Source organism: Rutilus rutilus, assembly GCF_951802725.1.
Source record: "Rutilus rutilus genome assembly, chromosome: 7".
NCBI lineage: Eukaryota > Metazoa > Chordata > Actinopteri > Cypriniformes > Leuciscidae > Rutilus > Rutilus rutilus.
The window spans coordinates 48,821,999-48,844,165 of NC_140221.1; positions in this window are offsets into that span (position 1 = coordinate 48,821,999).

A 22,167-nucleotide genomic window follows, 5' to 3' on the forward strand; every position below is an offset into this window, starting at 1 on the left:
TGTTACTGTGTATTTTTGTGTTCTGAGTATTAAAAACAATATTCTCAAATATTTTACAACACATATGTACTGTCTGTAGTAAGTGTAACAATGAACAAAAAAAAGGCCTAAGTCATTATGATGAATGGAGAAGTGTTTTACAGTGAGCACATCAGTGTTCAGCTGGTTCTGATAAATGTCTATTCATATGATGGTTTGTGTGTGTCATTTGAAAACAAAATATAATTTTGAGAAGAAATAACATTGTTTTGAATGTAAAGTTTCATTTTGCAGGAGAATTGAGGGGTTTTGCCCAGTGTGTGTGTGTGTGTGTGTGTGTGTGTGTGTGTGTGTGTTTGATTTGTGTGTAGAGTTCTGAGAGTATGAGGCATGCTTTCAGAAAATGTGAAAACAATCAAGAAAAACTGTAATCATTCGCAGGATATGAATTCTTGATATCAACAATTCAGTTTCCACAAGTTAAAATGCTAATTCTTAATATCAGGAATTCTATTTCCACAGAAATATGAATTCCTGATTACAAGAATTGCATTTCAACTAGTAAAAACTATAATTCTTGATTTCTGTATTCTGTAATTGTATTTGCCCTAAATGTCACAATAGGCTGCCATTCAAATTCAGGTGTTGATATCAAGAATTCATGAAATGTTAATTCTTACAGTTTTTTAAAATCGCTATGACAGTTTTTTCAATACATTTAACAAGTTTCCTAAACTCTTAACGCACCAAAACACCTAAAACACACAATTGGCAAACCGGTTAATTTCATGCTCAAAATCACACATTGTAAACTAAACTCCAAAACTAATTTTCAAAATACAATAATACACTAACACAATACACTACGTCTAACAAAACACTGCAAACATGTTTCAAAATCAAATAATTATTCAAAACACTAACACACGTTCTCTTCCAACAGGAACATTTAGTCAATCATAACACAATGACAAAGAAAACACTATCATCAGCTGAAATGACAGAAACTGCATTATTATATGTGTGTCAGGTCTGCCCTTATACAACAGACAGTATACTGTATTGATCATAGATTGTGTTTTGCACTGCAGTTTTTTTTTTTTTTTTGAAGTCTCTCTACATTTTTGTTTTGTTTGTAATGTAAATTCAGGCATTTTGTTGTTGTTGTTTTTTTGCAGCAGAAATTCAATACAACAAAATAAATGCCCCTTCTTAGAGTAGCTTTATAGAATGTATGGTTTATGAAAAAAAGAAGACAGACACAGAATTGCTGCAGTAACGGCTTTATTTGCAACAGGACATTTCTGCAAGATATCAAAAATATGCATATAGCTGCCATTTACAGTATTACTGTATGTGAAAATACAAAATATACAAACAGAAAAAGCCATCTTCTAATCTGCCCGGTCTTCTGCATTTGTCCACATGTTCTCATCCACATCACACCTGATATCTTCCCTGGTAAGGCATCTTGGGAAGAATCTTTTGGCTTGCCTTATCCTGGTAGTGTTCAGCTGTGATGTCTTGGTATGCAGCATCTTTTGCATACAGGAGGGACATTTGGTCCTGTGGACGATGGTCAAAAACCTTTCATCTCCAGGCTGAGAAAACTCCTCAATGGGGTTGAGGAAAGGGAAGGAAAATGGACATCATCCTCTGATGCGTCTAACCAGGCTGTGACTGCACGGGAATGGTGGAATGCCACATTGTCCCATATGGTATTTGCATAACTTCAATCAGCTGTTTCTCAGTAGCAATGGAATAAAATACAGGGGATATATTTGTGTTTCAATTCACAATATAAACAGCTGTTTAGTGTTTACCTTGACTTTACTGTAAGGTTAGGTTCAGAACATGGTGTTATCTGTCCTGACATACAGTGTGAAAGCATTGGGAAATTTGGCAGTAAAAATCCATTGTTTTGGTCTTGTTTGAGCTTGTGTGTAAAAGAAGTTCAAGCATTTTAAATTTGTGTTAATTGTGTGCATTTTGTGTTAAAGCAACAAGAAATGTGTTAATAGTAGGGCTGTGAAAAGATTAATCGTGATTAATCGCATCCAAAATAAAAGTTTGTGTTTACATAATATATGTGTGTATAATTATTTTGTATATATAAATACACACACACACGCATGTATTTATTTAAGAAATATTTGCATGTATATACTGTATATATTTATATATAATTTATATTATATATAAATATAAATATTTTATATATAAATAACACATTTTTCTTAAATATATACATGCAAGTGTGTGTATTTATATATACAAAATAATTATACACAGTGCACACACATATATTATGTAAACACAAACTTTTATTTTGGATGCGATTATTGCGATTAATCTTTTCACAGCCCTAGTTAATAGTATAGCTTACACAGGCAGATGTAGTGCTAACTGTGTTAGGAGTTTTGGAAAATTGTTAAATGTATTGAAAAATCTGTCATAGCAATCGTAAAAAACTGTAACGTTACTGAAGAACGTTTGTTCTTAACTTTGAGAGCGTTCCCTGTTGTCCGTGAATCTGATTGTGAAATGAAGAGCGTCTCACAACTTTCAGCCGAGCAGCTTCAAACACACTGAAGATATTCTAGAATTATGAAGGAAATGTTGGTGTGTGTGTGTGTGTGTGTGTGTGTGTGTGTGTGTGTGTCAGTCACATTAGTGACGCTTCATCACGGTGAGTTTAATCCGGTCCGCTCGTCTCCACACTGATGTTTTTAGATTTATATGAGAGGCTTATTCAAATTTCAAACATCAGCCTGAAAATTAAGGCTGGCAGGAGAAGCGGATGAAGATGAAGATGAAGAAGAAAAAGATGAAGATGAAGAAGAAATAAAGATGAAGATGAAGATGATGAAGATGAAGATGATGAAGATGAAGAATAAAGATGAAGATGAATAAGATGAAGATGAAGATGAAGAATAAAGATGAAGAAGAAGATGAAGATGAAGATGAAGAATAAAGATGAAGAAGATGAAGATGAAGAATAAAGATGAAGATGAAGATGAATAAGATGAAGATGAAGATGAAGATGAAGAATAAAGATGAAGAAGAAGATGAAGATGAAGAAGATGAAGAATAAAGATGAAGATGAAGATGAATAAGATGAAGATGAAGAATAAAGATGAAGAAGAAGAAGAAGATGAAGATGATCAGTGATGTCACCTGTGTCTCGTCAGTGATGTCAGCTGTGTCTCGTCAGTGATGTCACCTGTGTCTCGTCAGTGATGTCACCTGTGCCTCGTCAGTGATGTCACCTGTGCCTCGTCAGTGATGTCACCTGTGCCTCGTCAGTGATGTCACCTGTGCCTCGTCAGTGATGTCACCTGTGCCTCGTCAGTGATGTCACCTGTGTCTCGTCAGTGATGTCACCTGTGCCTCGTCAGTGATGTCACCTGTGCCTCGTCAGTGATGTCACCTGTGTCTCGTCAGTGATGTCACCTGTGTCTCGTCAGTGATGTCACCTGTGCCTCGTCAGTGATGTCACCTGTGCCTCGTCAGTGATGTCACCTGTGTCTCGTCAGTGATGTCACCTGTGCCTCGTCAGTGATGTCACCTGTGCCTCGTCAGTGATGTCACCTGTGTCTCGTCAGTGATGTCACCTGTGCCTCGTCAGTGATGTCAGCTGTGCCTCGTCAGTGATGTCAGCTGTGCCTCGTCAGTGATGTCACCTGTGTCTCGTCAGTGATGTCACCTGTGTCTCGTCAGTGATGTCACCTGTGCCTCGTCAGTGATGTCACCTGTGCCTCGTCAGTGATGTCACCTGTGTCTCGTCAGTGATGTCACCTGTGTCTCGTCAGTGATGTCACCTGTGTCTCGTCAGTGATGTCACCTGTGTCTCGTCAGTGATGTCACCTGTGCCTCGTCAGTGATGTCACCTGTGCCTCGTCAGTGATGTCACCTGTGTCTCGTCAGTGATGTCACCTGTGTCTCGTCAGTGATGTCACCTGTGCCTCGTCAGTGATGTCACCTGTGACTCGTCAGTGATGTCACCTGTGCCTCGTCAGTGATGTCACCTGTGTCTCGTCAGTGATGTCACCTGTGCCTCGTCAGTGATGTCACCTGTGCCTCTCCATGGTTTCTTTAACAACACGATTTCTGCAGTCAGACTACAGATCTGATGACAGTGATGATGTTAGTGCAGGAGTGTGACATGTTTTAGTTAAACACATTCCCACATTTCACTTCATCTCTTTTAATTACTCAACCGGTCCGTCTAGAAATACAGAGGAAACTCCAACACAATCCTGAGCGATAATTCGAGATCAAGGCTTTTTCATGTTCTCATGTCTGCGACTGGACCCAGCAAGCGCTGTTTAAAAGACGTGTAATAGCGGCCCAAACTCAGCCTGACGTCTAGGCTAAAACAAGGCAAAATTTGGGCTGTCAGTGAAAATGTAATAGACGTCTAAACCATAGCCTAAGAATAGTCATCAATTAGTTAAGAAAAAAATGAACCCAAACACCCTGTAATCACTGTTTACTTGCTTACATGATGGAGTATCAAACATCTCACAAGTTAATTTGGCAAAAACGACATGTTACCAAATTCAAGGTTATTTTGGCTAGAAGTGTGTTACTCATAGCCGGACTATATCGGGTCTATAGTTCACCTACTCAAAGCTTGTGTGTGTGTGCATGTTTGACCTGTTGCTCATGTGCTGTGAACGGAGTGTATCATCAGTGTGTGAGAGGACACACTTCACGATGCTAAAACAACAGTATTTTTAGATCTTCTCTCTGCTATAAATGGACTGGTTTTGTTTAGATGTTTAATCTGTGAACAGCAGGAGTTAGTCATCGACCGGTCCTGAATGATGTTACGATCACATGCAAACTGCTACACACACACACACACACACACACACACACACACACACACACACACACACACACACACACACACACACACACACACACTGCTGAAGATCTGAGCTGATGGAGTTTGTCAGTAGGATTTACACACCGAAATCATTCAGACGTAATATCTGAATACCATTAGATCATCACAAAATATCAAATCAAGCACTACAGATGCAGTGACGTTAAAGAAAACAGTGTGTGTGTTTGTGTGTTTGTGTGTTTGTGTGTGTTTGTGTGTGTGTGTGTGTGTGTGTGTGTGTGTGTGCATGTATGTGTGTGTGTTTAGTGGACCATGAGGATAGTTTGACATTAGTGAAGGATCTGATCAAGCACATTTCTGTTACACATGAACATTAACTGTTTGTTAGTTATTTGGTCTTTAATAATGTTCTCAAAACGTTAGAACATAAACATTAATACATCATTTATTGAATGTTTTTTATTAAATGTTTTAGTTGGATGTTCTCTAAACGTTTTTTAAATGTTACTTGTTTCAGAACGTTCACAGAACATTCAAAAGTGACGTTCCCATATATTCCCTTAACGTTCCCATAACCAAGAAAAAAACTTTTCAGGAATAAATTAAGATGATTCATGAATGTGAGCAAATGAAAATAATGCTCAGTTCTTTAACAGCCGGTTTAGCCGTCGCTGTGAGAGCAAACATACAGTACCAGCAGTGTAAGATCGGCTCCTTCTAATGGGGAAATTACTAGAATAAAGTTACGTAACTTTATAACCATTTTGTCATTTCATAAAGCCAGGAGTTCTGGTGTCCATGACAACCATGAAAACACGGGAAAACATTTCCCTCCAAAAGAAAGAAGGAGAGAAAGAAGCAGGACAATGTTGTTCTCATCGCTCACACACTCATGATGCAAGGGTTTCATCTCTAATAGTTCTGATGTGTAAGAGAAGAACTGGGACCTCTTCCCAGTGTGTGTGTGTGTGTGTGTGTGTGTGTGTGAGTGTGTGTGTTCAGGGACGCTCGTGTTTCTTCTGTGCCGGAATGATGTGGAAGAGCCTGAGGCTTAAACCGGGCTAAACGAATGACAAACAAGCCATTAAAGTGAGTGTGTGTCTGTGTGTGTGTGTGTGTGTGTGTGTGTGTGTGTGTGTGTGTGTGTGTGTAATAAGGGTCAAAATGAGACTAAAGTGTTTCTTGAGTCTCACCACAGAAACACTCACATGAAGAATGCCTTCAGAAGACTGGACACACACACACACACACACACACACACACACACACACACACACACACACACACTGCACGAACGGTTACGCCTGTTAGGAGATTTTCAGGGATCGGTTTGAGATTATGTAAAAGAGCAGCGCGAACCGAAACTCTTCCTACTCAGTATTTTTGTCTTGTTTCCAGTCCAAATATCAAAAAATTCTTAAATCAAGATGCATTTACTAGAGGAGTAAAATGCCATAAGATATTAAGTCTTGTTTTCTGTGGTAATAAATCAAAATGAAGTGAGTTGCTGCTTATAAAAAGCTAAATGATCTGCCAATGGGGAAAGAAAAATAATGTTAATTCAAACAGAAACTTCTTACCCCGTTGGCAGATAATTTAGCATGTTTTAAGCAAAAACTCATTTAATTTTGATTTATTCCCCCAGAAAACAAGACATAACATCTTATGGCATTTTACTCCTCTAGTAAATGCATCTTGATTTAAGAATTTGGTAACACTTTAGAATAAGGTTTATTAAAGCTGCAGTCTGTAGTTTTTCCTCTTTGTCGCCATCTCTGGTAGAAATCTGCAATTGCAGTTATCCGCGGATTATCAGCTGTACGTGGGTTGTGCCTCGGCTCGGCACGGCGCGGATGAGTTCATGTTTTGAGGAGAATGTCAGTCGCCGGTGTGGATCCTGGCGTTCGCAATCACAGATTCTACTTTATGGAAGTATGAGCAACATAAGAGTTTTCACTGGAAATGTCCTCTGATCAAGAAACATCCACTTCTGTTCTGACCAACTGAGGGGAAAAAGCACTGCAGTAAATCACGCTGATTAAATCTAACGATCGCTTATATCACGTCAAACCGTGCAAATTATACTTTGTTTTCAAATTGTTAATGTTCACAACATCAGCATTGCGTGATTACATCTAACGTGTGTTAGGGCTACCACCAGTTCCCATGTGCAGTCTAACTTCTAATCGTCATCCCAACACATTAATGTTCCTTAGAACCGGTTCTTCCCCGTCGAGCAGAACAACAGCGTCTCTGTGTCTGTGTTACACCTCTGCAAAACACGATATCATCCTTGTGTCCGCATGGGCCGGCGTCAGTCTCTGTTTCTGTAGCCGCTCCGAAGTCCGAAGTCTTCTGCGTTTTACAGCGGGTGAATCTCCAGCTGGTGATTGTCGTTTGAACCTTTCTGGATCCGCCATCAAGTTGACAAGTTTAATGATATCAAGTGCTGTGAGAAAAGGCTATAAATCTCCAGCACCCTCACACTCATCGCCGACTAGCCCAGACTCTTCTTCATGTGGACAGGTGTGACTTTATGTGGACAGATGTGGACAGATGTGACGTAATGATGCAAAGACATGCTCGAATATCCCGCATAAATCCACCAGTACCGCTGGAGTTAGACACATGATTAGAAGCGTACCGTTCTGAAGCGACGGCAAGCAGAGGGTTCTGAACACCGGCTGGTCATGGACTTGCTCAAACATTTATTTTGGATAATTATTAACCCAAAAAAGTTACGGACTGCAGCTTTAACATTAACTAACATGAACTAACAATGAACAATACATTTGTTACTGTATTTATGAATCTTTGTTAATGTTAGCTAATATAAATCCAGCTGTTCATTGTTTGTTCATGTTAGTTCACAACAACCTTTGTATTAGTAAATGTTGAAATTCATATGATTAATAAATGATGAAGAAGTATTGTTCATTCTTAGTTCATGTTCAGTAAGGTAGTTAAATCATGTTAACTAATAAACCTTATTGTAAAGTGTTAGCAAGAATTGTTAGATATGTGGAAACAAGACAGAAATACTGAGTGAGAAAAGCATTTTCTGCAGTGTGAAAGTAAGTCATACGGGTTTGAACAACATGAGGGCGAGTAATGAAGACTGTTGTTGTAGACGGAGGTCAGTGATCTCACCAAAGTCCAGCCAGGAAAGTTTCTTCTGTGTTTCTTTCATTTCTCAGCTCGTACAGTTCTGGCTCTTCTCCTGCTCAGGTTCAGTGTGTAGGGAACAGCACTAATGAGTGAAGATCATGGTGACTCATGCAGATCTGGGGGAGGAACACCACACACACTCATCACTAAACCTCAGCGCTGCCAAAACACTCTCCGCCCCACAGTCACACCACACACACACGCTGACTTATGAAACACACACTCACACACACACTCATTATTACTTCAAAGTTACTGTCGTCATTGGGTGAAACTCAGAGCTGGGTGTGAGGTTCATAATCACACACACACACACACACACACACACACACACATGGACGGACGGACGCTGCTTGTGTTTATTCTCTCGTAAAGTCAACAGTATCGCGTTGTGCCAAGCATTCGTTCGCTCTTCTCAGAGGACATTACCACGGCTGTGCCGCCCAAAACAACAACGCAGTGTGTGTGTGTGTGTGTGTGTGTGTGTGTTACAGACACGGGTGTTTCAGCCTCCTCATGAAGACTTGGTTTTAAGTCACAATGAAAGCAAAATGGAAAATTCTTGTTTTTTATGGAATATTGCAGTTCATTATAAATCAATTATCTGTGCACATCATTATTGTTTTAAATTCATGTGCCTTGAATCAAAATAACGTCCTCTCTCATAAAATTGTGTCCCAAACATTTTGTTGATAAATGGCAAAGATTTTTCTAACTTTCTATCAGAGTTAGTATTGGCTGCAGATAAAGTACTAATTGTTGGTGATTTTAATATACATATAGATAATGAAAAAGATGCATTGGGATTGGCATTTAAAGACATTCTGAACTCTATTGGAGTTAGACAACACGTGTCAGGACCTACTCATCGTCGTAATCATACTCTAGATCTAATATTATCACATGGAATAGATGTTGATGCCGTTGAAATTCTACAGCAGAGCGATGACATCTCAGATCATTATCTAGTCTCGTGTAAACTTCACTTAGCCAAGGCTGCAAAGCCGACTCCGTGTTATAAATATGTTAGACCTATCACTTCTGCCACTAATTTATTAATAATCTTCCTGATCAGTTTCATCATCTCAGCATCCCGGATAGCTTAGAAGAACTCGATATTGCAACAGAAACTTTTAACTCTCTCTTTTCCAGCACTTTAGACACAGTTGCTCCGTTGCGCTTAAAGAAGGTTAAAGAAAATAGTCCAACGCCGTGGTACAACGAGCACACTCGGGCCCTTAAGAGAGCAGCCAGAGAGATGGAGCAACTGGAAGAAAACAAAACTAGAGGTATTTCGCATTTCATGGAAGGAGAGCTCGATTGCTTACAGAGAGGCCTTAAAAGCTGCTAGATCTGCTTATTTTTCAACCCTATTAGAAGAAAATACACAAAAGCCTAGGTATTTATTTGAAACAGTGGCTAAACTAACGAAAAATAAATCTTCAACCCCAGAAGTTTCCAAGCAGTACAGCAGTAATGACTTTATGAACTTCTTTACTTATAAGATTGATAATATCAGGCAGTGCATTGTAGTCTCCCTGAGGAACAGTTAATTCATTCATTCGTTGCTATAGGAGAGGAAGAATTCGTTAAACTCGTTAAATCATCTAAATCAACAACTTGTATGTTAGACCCTATACCAACTAAGCTACTGAAAGAGATGCTTCCAGAGGTCATAGATCCTCTTCTCAATATCATTAATTCATCTTTGTCATTAGGATACGTACCAAAAACTTTTAAGTTGGCTATGATTAAACCGCTACAGAATTAGTCAATTACAGGCCAATTTAAGTCCTTTAAAGGCAGTATCCTCACAATTATGTTCCTTTTTAGAAAGAAATGGGGTAGCACTTTATTGTACAGTCTTCAGTCATGTACACATGATGTACTTATTACAGTAATTACAATAACTGTGTAATAACTATGTGCTAACGCTAACCCTGACTGTACACTGAAATAATGACACTTTTGTATTTTTAGAGCTGCTTTACAGCAGAATTTGTTTAGTTTGCGTAATTGGTTCTGTTGCAGTAATTGTAAGATCAGATGTTGAAGCGTCTGATGCTCGGACACACGCAGGGACAAAGTAATTAAGGGATTTAGATAATAGTCAGTTTTGTTCTAAACAAAAGTAAACATTTCTCAGAAAGCAATGATTAAGATACGATTGTCGGTTGTCATAAGTGATGAAGAGCCGGTTGTTAAATATGTGAGTTTAACATTTTCCAAATGTTATTATCAGACTTTTAAGCAACAATGTTGAGAAATATAGAGCTATAGTTAAATATTTCAGCTATAGTAACGTCTCTGATTTCAGGCAGAATTACTATAGTAAAGAGTGATGTTGTTATTTACTGTGATCACTTAAACTACACTGCAAACATCATGTTCTTCCTCAGTGTTTCTGTCTCGTTCTCCAGCACATATATCTAAACATTCATAAATCAAGATACATTTACTGGAGAAGAAGCAAAATGACTGAAGATATTAAGTCTTGTTTAGTGAAAAATGTGTCAAAACATGATTAGATATTAGTGCTGGAAAACGAGACAGAAACACTGAGGAAGAACATGATGTTAGCAGTGCAGAAACACATGATTTGACTGATTGTTAAGGACTGATGTGTCTCCCTGTGTGTCGTGTTCGGAGCGGCGTGTGTTTAGCATTAAATGCCTCGATGCGTTTGATCACACGAGCGACTGCGAGGCTTACTTTAAACGTCTCGGTTCCGGCGCTGGAATCACGCTCAGTGTTAGCCGCTAGCGTTAGCCGCTAGTGTTAGCCTGCAGTTGCTCTCGCCTGTCCATCCCCAGGGATGAATATTGAATATTTGGTGCCGCTTGTTAAAATGCCCTCAGAACCTTCATGTCTTCTGACATTCAGCTGGGCTCAAGAAATTATTCGCTTCTGACCCACTTTTGTGTGTTTTAGACCTGCAACGCTGAATTTAAAGTAGGAGAGTGAATTGTGCGACTGTGAGGAAAATCTTTGAAGGAAAAGCTGGAAAATCTGGGTTGAGACTCAGGGCCCTATCACACACTCGGTGCAATGTGGCACGACAAAAGTGTGTTTTGTTAGTTTCAGTTCAACACAGTTTTCATTTTCACGATATGTGCCACGTTGTTTAAGTAGCGAATGCATTTGCTGGTCTGAGAACCAGGTGTGTGTTCAGACGCGTGTTGGACCGTTGCTATCTGAGAACCAGGTGTGTGTTCAGGCGCGTGTTGGACCGTTGCTATCTGAGAACCAGGTGTGTGTTCAGGCGCGTGTTGGACCGTTGCTATCTGAGAACCAGGTGTGTGTTCAGGCACATGTTGGACCGTTGCTATCTGAGAACCAGGTGTGTGTTCAGGTGCGTGTTGGACCGTTGCTATCTGAGAACCAGGTGTGTGTTCAGGCACATGTTGGACCGTTGCTATCTGAGAACCAGGTGTGTGTTCAGGTGCGTGTTGGACCGTTGCTATCTGAGAACCAGGTGTGTGTTCAGGCACATGTTGGACCGTTGCTATCTGAGAACCAGGTGTGTGTTCAGGTGCATGTTGGACCGTTGCTATCTGAGAACCAGGTGTGAGTTTAGGCACATGTTGGACCATTGCTATCTGAGAACCAGGTGTGAGTTCAGGCACATGTTGGACCGTTGCTATCTGAGAACCAGGTGTGTGTTCAGGCACATGTTGGACCGTTGCTATCTGAGAACCAGGTGTGAGTTCAGGCACATGTTGGACCGTTGCTATCTGAGAACCAGGTGTGTGTTCAGGCACATGTTGGACCGTTGCTATCTGAGAACCAGGTGTGAGTTCAGGCACATGTTGGACCGTTGCTATCTGAGAACCAGGTGTGTGTTCAGGCACATGTTGGACCGTTGCTATCTGAGAACCAGGTGTGTGTTCAGGCGCGTGTTGGACCGTTGCTATCTGAGAACCAGGTGTGAGTTCAGGCACATGTTGGACCGTTGCTATCTGAGAACCAGGTGTGTGTTCAGGCACATGTTGGACCGTTGCTATCTGAGAACCAGGTGTGTGTTCAGGCACATGTTGGACCGTTGCTATCTGAGAACCAGGTGTGTGTTCAGGCGCGTGTTGGACCGTTGCTATCTGAGAACCAGGTGTGTGTTCAGGCACGTTGGACCGTTGCTATCTGAGAACCAGGTGTGTGTTCAGGCGCGTGTTGGACCGTTGCTATCTGAGAACCAGGTGTGTGTTCAGGCACATGTTGGACCGTTGCTATCTGAGAACCAGGTGTGTGTTCAGGCGCGTGTTGGACCGTTGCTATCTGAGAACCAGGTGTGTGTTCAGGCACGTTGGACCGTTGCTATCTGAGAACCAGGTGTGTGTTCAGGCCCGTTTTGGACCGTTGCTATCTGAGAACCAGGTGTGTGTTCAGGCGCGTGTTGGACCGTTGCTATCTGAGAACCAGGTGTGTGTTCAGGCACATGTTGGACCGTTGCTATCTGAGAACCAGGTGTGTGTTCAGGCGCGTGTTGGACCGTTGCTATCTGAGAACCAGGTGTGTGTTCAGGCGCGTGTTGGACCGTTGCTATCTGAGAACTAGGTGTGTGTTCAGGCTCATGTTGGACCGTTGCTATCTGAGAACCAGGTGTGTGTTCAGACGCGTGTTGGACCGTTGCTATCTGAGAACTAGGTGTGTGTTCAGGCTCATGTTGGACCGTTGCTATCTGAGAACTAGGTGTGTGTTCAGGCTCATGTTGGACCGTTGCTATCTGAGAACCAGGTGTGTGTTCAGGCGCGTGTTGGACCGTTGCTATCTGAGAACTAGGTGTGTGTTCAGGCTCATGTTGGACCGTTGCTATCTGAGAACCAGGTGTGTGTTCAGACGCGTGTTGGACCGTTGCTATCTGAGAACCAGGTGTGTGTTCAGACGCGTGTTGGACCGTTGCTATCTGAGAACTAGGTGTGTGTTCAGGCTCATGTTGGACCGTTGCTATCTGAGAACCAGGTGTGTGTTCAGACGCGTGTTGGACCGTTGCTATCTGAGAACTAGGTGTGTGTTCAGGCTCATGTTGGACCGTTGCTATCTGAGAACTAGGTGTGTGTTCAGGCTCATGTTGGACCGTTGCTATCTGAGAACCAGGTGTGTGTTCAGACGCGTGTTGGACCGTTGCTATCTGAGAACCAGATGTGTGTTCAGGCGCGTGTTGGACCGTTGCTATCTGAGAACCAGGTGTGTGTTCAGACACGTGTTGGACCGTTGCTATCTGAGAACTAGGTGTGTGTTCAGACGCGTGTTGGACCGTTGCTATCTGAGAACCAGGTGTGTGTTCAGACGCGTGTTGGACCGTTGCTATCTGAGAACCAGGTGTGTGTTCAGGCACGTGTTGGACCGTTGCTATCTGAGAACCAGGTGTGTGTTCAGACGCGTGTTGGACCGTTGCTATCTGAGAACCAGGTGTGTGTTCAGACGCGTGTTGGACCGTTGCTATCTGAGAACCAGGTGTGTGTTCAGGCGCGTGTTGGACCGTTGCTATCTGAGAACCAGGTGTGTGTTCAGGCGCGTGTTGGACCGTTGCTATCTGAGAACCAGGTGTGTGTTCAGGCACGTGTTGGACCGTTGCTATCTGAGAACCAGGTGTGTGTTCAGACACGTGTTGGACCGTTGCTATCTGAGAACCAGGTGTGTGTTCAGGCGCGTGTTGGACCGTTGCTATCTGAGAACCAGGTGTGTGTTCAGGCGCGTGTTGGACCGTTGCTATCTGAGAACCAGGTGTGTGTTCAGGCACATGTTGGACCGTTGCTATCTGAGAACTAGGTGTGTGTTCAGGCTCATGTTGGACCGTTGCTATCTGAGAACCAGGTGTGTGTTCAGGCACATGTTGGACCGTTGCTATCTGAGAACTAGGTGTGTGTTCAGGCACATGTTGGACCGTTGCTATCTGAGAACCAGGTGTGTTTTCAGGCACATGTTGGACCGTTGCTATCTGAGAACTAGGTGTGTGTTCAGGCACGTGTTGGACCGTTGCTATCTGAGAACTAGGTGTGTGTTCAGACGCGTGTTGGACCGTTGCTATCTGAGAACCAGGTGTGTGTTCAGGCGCGTGTTGGACCGTTGCTATCTGAGAACCAGGTGTGTGTTCAGGCACGTGTTGGACCGTTGCTATCTGAGAACCAGGTGTGTGTTCAGACACGTGTTGGACCGTTGCTATCTGAGAACCAGGTGTGTGTTCAGGCGCGTGTTGGACCGTTGCTATCTGAGAACCAGGTGTGTGTTCAGGCGCGTGTTGGACCGTTGCTATCTGAGAACCAGGTGTGTGTTCAGGCACATGTTGGACCGTTGCTATCTGAGAACTAGGTGTGTGTTCAGGCTCATGTTGGACCGTTGCTATCTGAGAACCAGGTGTGTGTTCAGGCGCGTGTTGGACCGTTGCTATCTGAGAACCAGGTGTGTGTTCAGGCACATGTTGGACCGTTGCTATCTGAGAACTAGGTGTGTGTTCAGACACGTGTTGGACCGTTGCTATCTGAGAACCAGGTGTGTGTTCAGGCACATGTTGGACCGTTGCTATCTGAGAACCAGGTGTGTGTTCAGGCGCGTGTTGGACCGTTGCTATCTGAGAACCAGGTGCGTGTTCAGACGCGTGTTGGACCGTTGCTATCTGAGAACCAGGTGTGTGTTCAGGCACATGTTGGACCGTTGCTATCTGAGAACCAGGTGTGTGTTCAGGCGCGTGTTGGACCGTTGCTATCTGAGAACCAGGTGTGTGTTCAGGCACATGTTGGACCGTTGCTATCTGAGAACCAGGTGTGTGTTCAGGCGCGTGTTGGACCGTTGCTATCTGAGAACCAGGTGTGTGTTCAGGCGCGTGTTGGACCGTTGCTATCTGAGAACCAGGTGTGTGTTCAGGCGCGTGTTGGACCGTTGTGTGTTCAGGCTCGTGTTGGACCGTTGCTATCTGAGAACCAGGTGTGTGTTCAGGCGCGTGTTGGACCGTTGCTATCTGAGAACCAGGTGTGTGTTCAGACGTGTGTTGGACCATTGCTATCTGAGAACCAGGTGTGTGTTCAGGCTCATGTTGGACCGTTGCTATCTGAGAACCAGGTGTGTGTTCAGGCGCGTGTTGGACCGTTGCTATCTGAGAACCAGGTGTGTGTTCAGGCGCGTGTTGGACCGTTGCTATCTGAGAACCAGGTGTGTGTTCAGGCGCGTGTTGGACCGTTGTGTGTTCAGGCTCGTGTTGGACCGTTGCTATCTGAGAACCAGGTGTGTGTTCAGGCGCGTGTTGGACCGTTGCTATCTGAGAACCAGGTGTGTGTTCAGACGTGTGTTGGACCGTTGCTATCTGAGAACCAGGTGTGTGTTCAGGCGCGTGTTGGACCGTTGCTATCTGAGAACCAGGTGTGTGTTCAGGCACGTGTTGGACCGTTGCTATCTGAGAACCAGGTGTGTGTTCAGACGTGTGTTGGACCGTTGCTATCTGAGAACCAGGTGTGTGTTCAGGCGCGTGTTGGACCGTTGCTATCTGAGAACCAGGTGTGTGTTCAGGCGCGTGTTGGACCGTTGCTATCTGAGAACCAGGTGTGTGTTCAGGCGCGTGTTGGACCGTTGCTATCTGAGAACCAGGTGTGTGTTCAGGCCCGTTTTGGACCGTTGCTATCTGAGAACCAGGTGTGTGTTCAGGCGCGTGTTGGACCGTTGCTATCTGAGAACCAGGTGTGTGTTCAGGCGCGTGTTGGACCGTTGCTATCTGAGAACCAGGTGTGTGTTCAGGCGCGTGTTGGACCGTTGCTATCTGAGAACCAGGTGTGTGTTCAGGCGCGTGTTGGACCGTTGCTATCTGAGAACCAGGTGTGTGTTCAGGCACGTGTTGGACCGTTGCTATCTGAGAACCAGGTGTGTGTTCAGACGTGTGTTGGACCGTTGCTATCTGAGAACCAGGTGTGTGTTCAGGCACATGTTGGACCGTTGCTATCTGAGAACCAGGTGTGTGTTCAGGCGCGTGTTGGACCGTTGCTATCTGAGAACCAGGTGTGTGTTCAGGCGCGTGTTGGACCGTTGCTATCTGAGAACCAGGTGTGTGTTCAGGCGCGTGTTGGACCGTTGCTATCTGAGAACCAGGTGTGTGTTCAGGCGCGTGTTGGACCGTTGCTATCTGAGAACCAGGTGTGTGTTCAGGCTCATGTTGGACCGTTGCTATCTGAGAACCAGGTGTGTGTTCAGGCACGTGTTGGACCGTTGCTATCTGAGAACCAGGTGTGTGTTCAGACGCGTGTTGGACCGTTGCTATCTGAGAACCAGGTGTGTGTTCAGACGCGTGTTGGACCGTTGCTATCTGAGAACCAGGTGTGTGTTCAGGCGCGTGTTGGACCGTTGCTATCTGAGAACCAGGTGTGTGTTCAGGCACATGTTGGACCGTTGCTATCTGAGAACCAGGTGTGTGTTCAGACGCGTGTTGGACCGTTGCTATCTGAGAACCAGCTGTGTGTTCAGGCGCGTGTTGGACCGTTGCTATCTGAGAACCAGGTGTGTGTTCAGGCCCGTTTTGGACCGTTGCTATCTGAGAACCAGGTGTGTGTTCAGGCGCGTGTTGGACCGTTGCTATCTGAGAACCAGGTGTGTGTTCAGGCGCGTGTTGGACCGTTGCTATCTGAGAACCAGGTGTGTGTTCAGGCGCGTGTTGGACCGTTGCTATCTGAGAACCAGGTGTGTGTTCAGGCGCGTGTTGGACCGTTGCTATCTGAGAACCAGGTGTGTGTTCAGGCGCGTGTTGGACCGTTGCTATCTGAGAACCAGGTGTGTGTTCAGGCGCGTATTGGACCGTTGCTATCTGAGAACCAGGTGTGTGTTCAGGCGCGTGTTGGACCGTTGCTATCTGAGAACCAGGTGTGTGTTCAGACGCGTGTTGGACCGTTGCTATCTGAGAACCAGGTGTGTGTTCAGGCCCGTTTTGGACCGTTGCTATCTGAGAACCAGGTGTGTGTTCAGGCGCGTGTTGGACCGTTGCTATCTGAGAACCAGGTGTGTGTTCAGGCCCGTTTTGGACCGTTGCTATCTGAGAACCAGGTGTGTGTCCAGGCCCGTTTTGGACCGTTGCTATCTGAGAACCAGGTGTGTGTTCAGGCGCGTGTTGGACCGTTGCTATCTGAGAACCAGGTGTGTGTTCAGACGCGTGTTGGACCGTTGCTATCTGAGAACCAGGTGTGTGTCCAGGCCCGTTTTGGACCGTTGCTATCTGAGAACCAGGTGTGTGTTCAGGCGCGTGTTGGACCATTGCTATCTGAGAACCAGGTGTGTGTTCAGGCCCGTTTTGGACCGTTGCTATCTGAGAACCAGGTGTGTGTTCAGGCCCGTTTTGGACCGTTGCTATCTGAGAACCAGGTGTGTGTTCAGGCCCGTTTTGGACCGTTGCTATCTGAGAACCAGGTGTGTGTTCAGGCGCGTGTTGGACCGTTGCTATCTGAGAACCAGGTGTGTGTTCAGGCGCGTGTTGGACCGTTGCTATCTGAGAACCAGGTGTGTGTTCAGGCACATGTTGGACCGTTGCTATCTGAGAACCAGGTGTGTGTCCAGGCGCGTGTTGGACCGTTGCTATCTGAGAACCAGGTGTGTGTTCAGGCGCGTGTTGGACCGTTGCTATCTGAGAACCAGGTGTGTGTTCAGGCGCGTGTTGGACCGTTGCTATCTGAGAACCAGGTGTGTGTTCAGGCGCGTGTTGGACCGTTGCTATCTGAGAACCAGGTGTGTGTTCAGGCGCGTGTTGGACCGTTGCTATCTGAGAACCAGCTGTGTGTTCAGGCGCGTGTTGGACCGTTGCTATCTGAGAACCAGGTGTGTGTTCAGGCGCGTGTTGGACCGTTGCTATTTTGAGGAACTGTTGACCAGCTGGAACCTGCTCTAAAGTCAATGGCGCAGTCTTTCTTTTGTTATTTAAAGAGCGCGTTAGTAATGTGCGCCTATAGGCGTGTCCACAACACACACACTCTGCTTATTACACACACACACACACACACACTCTGCTTATTACACACACACACACAGCAGCACACAGACATGCCAAATATGAAAAATAAAAGGATTACAATGTAGAGTATTATTGTGTTCATAAAGATATGCTGAATCCGGCTTATCCTGTAGATGGTCTTGCGTTAACCTCACACACACACACACACACACAGCTTTTATCTCATGCACAAGAAGATCCGTTTCCTCTCTAGAGAAGCATTCAGCAAGCGTTCACTTGCTAATTCCTCCATGTAAATAGCGAATCCGTCATGGCGTGAGCACAACTGGCATTTAAAGGGAATGGGAGAGGAGACTCTGATTGGTTTATTACACGTAAAGCCCAAAACACACCCATTACTCATTAAGAGAATAGGGACGACCCTTTTAGACCATGCACCGGGACCGCCGACAATTTGTCCCATCGTAAAACTAGCAAAAGTGGATTCAGACACGCCCTAACTGCACTTGAGAACATGCACTTATCCTTAAAATAGGGCCCCAAAGACCCGCTGACGGACACATCAACATCAAACATCATTAACTTTATCCAAACTTCAGTTATTAATACACTCAGTGTAAATCATCCAAAACCGAGCAGCCGGCGCTAATGAATAATAAATTGCTATAACACACAGAGTTTGGTGCCAATGTTAATATAACACTGATGTGAAGCGCTCTGCTAAACCACATGACCCACACGCATCACTTACAGCCCAGACTCTCTCTGTGATGAAGACCGTCATATTCACTTTCATATAAATTAAGATCGTCACAGAACAGCAGAAACATGCTCTTACCTGGCGTCTCTACAGAAGAGCAAGCAAACACTTTAATCGTGTTTTGAAGCTTCAGCGTTCAGCGGATCTGTGTGTTTCTGTGTGTTTGGCTGCCACTGATGCCTCTATTTATCTTTGCTAAATGACTCAGGTGAATCTCACTGGTGAATCAGCAGGTGTCACGTCTTAGAGCATGTGTGGGCACACACACACACACACACGCACACACACACACACATACACACACACGCACACACACAGACACACACAAACACTATACACTCTCAAACACACCATACACTCTCACAAACACACACACACACTCTCACAAACACACCATACACTCGAGTGTACAGAAAGACTGCTGGAAGCTGCTAGATCTGCTTATTTTTCAACTCTCTTCAAAGAAAACAAACACAACCCTAGATATTTATTTGACACTGTCTAAATTAACAAGAAATAAAGCTTCTACTTCTGAAGTTTCCAAGCAGCACAGCAGTAATGACTTCAGGAACTTCTTTACTTACAAGATTGATCATATTAGAGAGAAAATGATAACTATGCAACCGTGTACTACAGTATCGCATCAGGGAGAGCATTGTAGTCTCCCTGAGGAAAAATTCGATTCTTTCATTGCTATAGGAGAGGAAGAATTTACTAAACTCGTTAAATCATCTAAATCGACAACATGTATGTTAGACCCTATACCGACTAAGCTACTGAAAGAGATGCTTCCAGAGGTCATAGATCCTCTTCTCAATATCAATTCATCTTTGTCTCTAGGATACGTACCAAAAACCTTTAAGCTGGCTATGATTAAACCACTTGTTAAAAAACTGCAACTTGATCCTACAGAATTAGTCAATTACAGGCCGATCTCGAATCTACCCTTTCTGTCAAAGACACTAGAAAAGGCAGTATCTTCACAACTGTGTTCCTTTTTAGAAAGAAATGATATCTGGAGGATTTCCAGTCAGGATTTAGACCGTACCATAGTACTGAGACAGCTCTCATTAGAGTCACAAATGATTTGCTCTTATCATACGATCGTGGTTGTGTCTCTCTATTAGTGTTACTCGATCTTAGTGCTGCATTTGACACTATTGACCACAACATTCTTTTAAATAGGCTTGAACATTATGTTGGCATTAGTGGAATTGCATTAGCATGGTTTAAATCATACTTATCTGACCGTTATCAGTTTGTAGCAGTAAATGAAGAGATGTCTCATCGATCACAAGTTCAGTATGGCGTACCACAGGGCTCAGTACTAGGACCGCTGCTGTTCACTCTGTACATGCTACCCTCACACACACTCACACACACACACACACACACACTCTGTACATGCTATGCTACCCTCACACACACTCACACACACACACACACTCTGTACATGCTATGCTACCCTCACACACACTCACACACACACACACACTCTGTACATGCTATGCTACCCTCACACACACTCACACACACACACACTCTGTACATGCTATGCTACCCTCACACACACTCACACACACACAAACTCTGTACATGCTATGCTACCCTCACACACACTCACACACACACACACTCTGTACATGCTATGCTACCCTCACACACACTCACACACACACACACACACACACACACACACACACACACACTCACACACACTCTGTACATGCTACCCTCACTCACACACACACACACACACACACACGCACACACACGCTGTACATGCTACCGTTAGGAGATATCATTAGGAAACATGGCATTAGCTTTCACTGTTATGCTGATGATACTCAGCTCTATATTTCTTCGCGCCCCGATGAAACTTACCAATTCAAGAAATTAACAAAATGCATAGCATTTAATATTCAACAATATTATTGATCAAACAAACTTTGTTATTTATTTTAGTGAATCTGTATTGTAAAAAGCGCTATATAAATAAAGGTGAATTGACTTGTCAAACACACCAAACACACTCACAAACACACACACTCTCACAAACACACCATACACTCTCACAAACACACCATACACTCTCACAAACACACACACTCTCACAAACACACCATACACTCTCACAAACACAACATACACTCTCACAAACACACCATACACTCTCACAAACACACACACTCTCACAAACACACCATACACTCTCACAAACACGACATACACTCTCACAAACACAACATACACTCTCACAAACACACCATACTCACAAACACACCATACACTCTCACAAACACACACACTCTCACAAACACACCATACACTCTCACAAACACACACACTCTCACAAACACACCATACACACTCACAAACACACCATACACTCTCACAAACACACACACTCTCACATACACACCATACACTCTCACAAACACACACACTCTCACAAACACAACATACACTCTCACAAACACACCATACACTCTCACAAACACACACACTCTCACAAACACACCAGACACACTCACAAACACACACACTATCACAAACACACACACTCTCACAAACACACTAGACACACTCACAAACACACACACTATCACAAACACACACTCTCTCACAAACACACCAGACACACTCACAAACACACACACTCTCACAAGCACACACACTATCACAAACACACACACTCTCACAAACACAAACACACTAGACACACTCACAAACACACACACTATCACAAACACACACTCTCTCACAAACACACCAGACACACTCACAAACACACACACTCTCACAAACACACACACTATCACAAACACACACACTCTCACAAACACACTAGACACACTCACAAACACACACACTATCACAAACACACAATACACTCTCACAAACACACCAGACACACTCACAAACACACCATACACTATCACAAACACACCAGACACACTCACAAACACACACACTCTCACAAACACACCAGACACACTCACAAACACACACACTCTCACAAACACACCATACATTCTCACAAACACACACACTCTCACAAACACACCAGACACACTCACAAACACACACACTCTCACAAACACACACACTATCACAAACACACACACTCTCACAAACACACTAGACACACTCACAAACACACACACTATCACAAACACACCATACACTCTCACAAACACACCAGACACACTCACAAACACACCATACACTCTCACAAACACACCAGACACACTCACAAACACACACACTATCACAAACACACCAGACACACTCACAAACACACACACTCTCACAAACACACCAGACACACTCACAAACACACACACTCTCACAAACACACCATACATTCTCACAAACACACACACTCTCACAAACACACCAGACACACTCACAAACACACACACTCTCACAAACACACCATTCACTCTCACAAACACACACACTCTCACAAACACACACACTCTCACAAAC